Source organism: Prinia subflava, chromosome 7, assembly GCF_021018805.1.
Source record: "Prinia subflava isolate CZ2003 ecotype Zambia chromosome 7, Cam_Psub_1.2, whole genome shotgun sequence".
Taxonomy (NCBI): Eukaryota; Metazoa; Chordata; class Aves; order Passeriformes; family Cisticolidae; genus Prinia; species Prinia subflava.
The window spans coordinates 24430899-24436349 of record NC_086253.1 but is presented as its reverse complement, the minus strand read 5'-3'; the positions used below and the strand labels follow the sequence as shown (position 1 = coordinate 24436349).

The following is a 5451-nucleotide window of genomic DNA, read 5'->3' as shown; positions in this document are numbered from 1 at the left end:
GACAAGTTAGAGAAATCACTGTCTCATCCTGATGTGTGCAGTCAAATGGAGAGGACAAAATCGACTGAGTTTTCACCCACAGAGTGAGACACTGGGGGAGCAAATAGCAAAAGTGTAAAGAGACCATGAAAAATTTAGAAGTTGAGAAGGTGATTTTGAATACTTTCCCTGATAAACAAGAAATGAAGAAAAGGGAAAGATGGTAGGAAAATTGCAGATTACTGTAACTTGGTATAAAACTTAGTAGAATTATTACAAGGTTACTCACAGTGGCTCTATTTACTTCGTAACATTTATAGCTATTATCTTACCATTGGACTGACACTACTGGCTATTTACTCTGCAATCAAATGACAAAATCTAACATGAAATGTGGTAAAGAGTAGAAATATGGAAATGGTGATTTTCAACTTTGTTCATTACCAAAATAATAACAAAAAAATAACTTAGGACATTTTTGACTCAAGAATGGGGTTTAGAATAGTGTACATGCAAATCACATACCAAAATAAAGTTATTTCTTCCAAGGAAATTCCATTTTAGACTTCAGTTATTTACTCTGATGTTATTTTTGGACACCTTCCATCAGGCTTGGACAAACTCCCACTTTTACGAGGAGCCTGGGATAATTCCACTGCAGTAAAGCACTGGGGAGAGAGGATTATTGCCTCATCAGACCCCCCTCACTGCTGGGAAGACAAAGGAAGAGGCATACCTAAAGGAAAATTGTGAAGTCTGATGAGCTAAAATGCAGTCTGGAGGTATTTATTTTTCCATGGACTATTAAAGGAGCCTAGGGTGGTCATAATCCTAACATAAGCACCTCTGCTAATTGCATGAAATTAGATAAATAGCACTCAAGCCTGAATTAAAAAGACAAAGAGATTAAAAATAAATTCACCAGAACCCTGCTCTGATTGGAAGATCTCCTGTGTATGTCACGTGTTTGTAAAGTTATTTACATGCCCACTCAGCCTCAGTATAAATATCATTACTGCTTTCATCATCTTCATGTCTTTTGCATTTTGTCCTGCAAACTCTGATATCATTAGTTAAAAATTGTATCTGATTCTTGAGAATGAGGTAAATGTAATCAGTGTAGCTTACAGAAATGCTACACTTACTAGCAATGTCTTCAATAAATTTGAACTTGCACCATTACTTTTTAAAGAGGATAGATATTAAGATCATAAGACAGCTTCAACAAGTGACATACATAAGAGTTACTGAAAATGAAATTATAATTTGCAGACTAGATTCTAGTGAGCCAAAGTCTTTGCTCAAAAAAATTCAAATGACCATGAAATAAGTCAAAATAAAATCTATTTGTGAAATGGAGCCTTAGATCCTTGTTTCAATAAATATTTAACAAAAAGCTAAGAAGTAAACAAGAAAAAAAAGGACAAAGGTTTATCCTTTCCAAAATTTATAGAAAACTATAACTTCTGAGGATATACATCTCAGCTTCACAGAGCAATGAATGAATTCACAAATATATTTGTATATGCCTCACATCTAAGATTTTCATTCCCTTGCTCCTGGACACTATTTTTGGAAAAGCAGAGGAGGATCCTTTATTTCATTCCTCTCATTGAAAAGGCTTCAAATATGAGAATACAATCTGAAAGAAAGTGAATCTAAATCAGTAGAAGAAGAGTGGCAGAATGGAAAACCTGACAGAATGCTTCCCATCCCTTGAAAGAAAAATGTTGTGACAAACTGATGGTCTAAATTTGTTTATCTTTGTTCTCATCCTAAATGAGTAACATTGCTGTATTGTGGTTGGTAAAAAATTACAACATTGATAAAGCATTGATTTCATATTTCCTATTTTTTGTACAATAATAAAATTATTATGGCCACTCAGTTACTTTTACTTTCCGTTTCATATAATGAATACAGGTTTTTGCACTATCAAATCTTCCTCATAATGAAAAACCTCACTGAAGGCTATCTGATTTTTTATCCAACCTTCATTCTTTTTGCTTTATTCAGGAAATCACAGGTTATTTGCTGCACCTGAACAGAGAATGTCTATTCTAATGACACTGATGTTCTGCAAGCAATTCTAGTTTTTACAGGTAAAAAAAAATAATTTTGAAGTACTGTCTTTATGCAGCTTTACCCATATTTTTAGCATGGTACAGTCAGTCAGCCTGTCCTCATGCGGTGCAGACTTTTGTCTTCACTGTCTCCTTTCCCCATGGGCTGAGATGCTGTAAATTCTTTCTGGACAAGTTTCAGAGCTGCCTGTAGCATGCTTTTAATGTACATTCTCAGAAGACTCCTGGGAAACAAAGTTTAGCTTTTTGCAGCCTTGTCTGACATACACCTTGTTCCCAGAATGTGTTTAATGTGTGTCTTTCCACTTCTTTACTCACCTTATGTAAGGGGATCTATTCATAGCTGATTAGGAAGTGAGCAAGCTATCACTGCCAGCTCTGCTTCCAAGGCAGTAAAAGAATTCTTTGCTGTTTCTCCCTCCCACAGCAGGGTACAGAATTACATCAGGGGAACTTCAGTTTGGATTTCTTGGAGAATTCAGATGTCTGCACAGTGGTGACACCTTGTTAGACTGACACTGAGGCTGTACTCAATAAAGCTAGAAGAGGTTTCTTTAGTGGTTTGGGGCTACAGCTACACCTAGAAGAATAAAACAGCATAGCACCATCTCTGAAACCAGAGATGATATTATCAAGCTAATGCAGAATTTCCAGTTTTAAAGCTCAGGCCATGCTGCAGCACCCTTCTGGATTAGGGGATATGGAAATCTCATTCCAGATATAAAAGGGAACTGAAAATTCAGAGAAAGTAAAATTTATCTCCTTATGCTATCTCCTGACAAAGTCAGGTGTGCTTCATGGAAAAATTGCAAAAGCAATTGGGAAACTCTTGGTTCTGACCTTCTTGCTGCAAACAAATATATGTTTTGAATTATTCATGGCATTTTGAATGATGGTTTCATAACTACCAAAAATTAGACCCAAAATTCACATGCACAAGACAAGAGCTTTAACTTCAGGTTTAGTTTTGCTAGGCAGATTCCTCCATATAGCATAGGAAGGACCCAGTCATTGACTGACACTTTTTCATGATTGAATATTAAACCCTAAAAGTCATTACTGCTTTCTAGTAAGGTAAACATCCTGGTTTTCCTTTCACTGTTCAAAATCCCACCTCTGGTGGTACCACTGTGAGGATGCTCCACTCCTACTAACATTCTTTAGAGCTCAGTCTACACGGTGGCTTTCCTGGACACAATTTAACTTCCTGCTTATTGCTGATGAAGAAAGGATTATAAAACATTTATAGGGTTGGCTTGCAGTAATAAGAGATGTGCCTGTAAAGCACCATCCCACAGGACAGCAGTTTGAAGGATTCATCCTTAAATATAGCCACGGTAGAAATTAACATACAAAAGGCAGGGAACCTAGATACAGGACAAACTCTTCCAGGATCTGAAATTATTAATCAGGTAGAAAAGACAACTCTGTATATTTTTACTATTCAAATTGGTTACCCTGTCCAAAGAGACTTAGAAAAACCTGTTGTCTGTCTAAACACCAAAAAATGTGTGTGATACCACTTCAACTTTTTTGTCTGCTGTATTTAGCAGGGGATCTGGTACAACAACTTTTGTATAATTAGTTTCATCTCAGTTAAAATTGCCTTTGTTAGAAATAGAGAACTTTAAACCTCTCTGCAAGTTTATTTTTTCGTCCTAAGGACAACACTGTGAGTTAAGGTGAAGGGAGGCTGCATCTGGAGCAATGTGTCTGCTGGAGGTTCCTCAGTGCAAGAGACATGGAGCTCCTGGAGTGAGTCCAGAAGAAGGCTGTGAAGATGGTTAAGGGACTGGAGCACCTCTATTACAAGAAAAAGCTGAGTGAGCTGGGCCTGTTCAGCACTGAGGTGAGACAGCTGAGGTGGGATCTCATCAATGTCTATAAGTATCAGAAGGGAGGGTGCTAAGAGGTTGGAGCCAGGTGCTTCTGAGTGATGCCAAGCAATAGGAGCAGAGACAACTGGCAGAAACTGATGCACAGGAAATTCCACCCAAACATGAGGAGGAACATTATCCTGTGGGTGACCACACACTGGAACAGATTGCTCAGAGAGGGTGTAGAGTCTTCTTCACTGGAAATATTTAAGATCTGGACACAAGCCCATGTCCTGTGCTCTGGGACGACCCTGCTTGAGCAAGGAGGTTGCCTTGACCAGATGACTCAGTGTGGTCCTTTTCAATCCGATTCATTCTGTGATTCTATGAAATAAATCATTGAAGGTCACAGATGTTTTTCCAAACAAAAAATGTTATTTCAGAAAACAATTAAATTTATTTATATTTTTGAAAGTATTTGCATACCAAAAGAAAAGCTTTCAATAGTATGGAATGGTTCCTTTCTATTCATGTAGAACAGATTCCGTAATAACCAATTCATTGTGAAGAAAGTTTGAAAGTGGACATTTGAATAACTGTCTCATGCTAATGTTGGCTGGAAGGAGCACTTTAAGACACAATTCTGAGCTATACTGGCAAAAATCTGGTGTCGTTGGACTCAACAGAAACTCGCCATTTATTTAGCTTAAATAGAAGAAACTTGGCTCTGTGCTAGACAAAAACGAACTCAGATAGACTTTGATGCTGTCTTTGATTATGTCCTTGCCTCCTGGAAGTAGTCTAAGAGGTTCTTTCTGGTTCATGAAACTCATAAGGAATTGTTGCTGCTGTCTATATTAAGGGAAGTTGAGAAAAAAGAAATCAAGCTTGTTTGTGATAAGAGGTTCCTCATAAAATAAGTTGGTGTCCTCGTGCTTTGCTTTGAATTTGATACCAAAGCAATACTGATTTAAGGGCACCAGAAATGGGGTAAATTGAGCAGAACTCTTGAGTGCAGCTTTAAGGCAAATTTACTGGAGAATACTTCTCCAGTGTATTAAACTGTGGAAGGATCAAATACTATATGTTGGTGAAAAACAAGATGGGTTAAGGAAATAGAGATAATATAGCTAAGGTGGAATCTTACAGAAGAAATTAAAATTATAGCTGACATCTCTCAAATGGAGGTATCTGCCAACTTTTCATCGTCTGGCAGGCCAACAAAAAGGACAGATAACTCCTGAATTACACAAGTTAGTGCTTCAGAGGCAGAGAAATCTTCTTTTACTACATTCAGTCATTTCACACACTTGAGCTTGACATGGTACTTCTGGAACTTCAGTGGGTGAGAATCACAATGCAAAAATGTAAATCAAATCCTTAAAACTGCTCACTCTTGAGAATGACAAGACTAAGTACTGCTATGGGTGGGGAAGAGAACAGAAAGGTATACATATTTGAAAAGTATTCTTTTCTCTCCCAAATTATAAAGAAAGCCAATCTGGAGCATTGCTTACATATCCTGAGGCTGTGCCTTGTAAGGTACCACAGTCCTGCTGTCTTTCCTTTGA

At 37.5% G+C, this 5451-nt stretch overlaps 1 long non-coding RNA gene across 1 annotated transcript; it reads left to right on the top strand.

Annotated features, from left to right (window-relative positions):
* The first annotated feature begins 596 nt into the window (after nt 1-596).
* Nucleotides 597-4119, top strand: LOC134552543 (uncharacterized). Its single transcript, XR_010080897.1, has 3 exons — nt 597-761; nt 1996-2081; nt 3727-4119. It is a non-coding gene; the product is annotated as an uncharacterized LOC134552543 (long non-coding RNA).
* Nucleotides 4120-5451: the final 1332 nt, after the last annotated feature.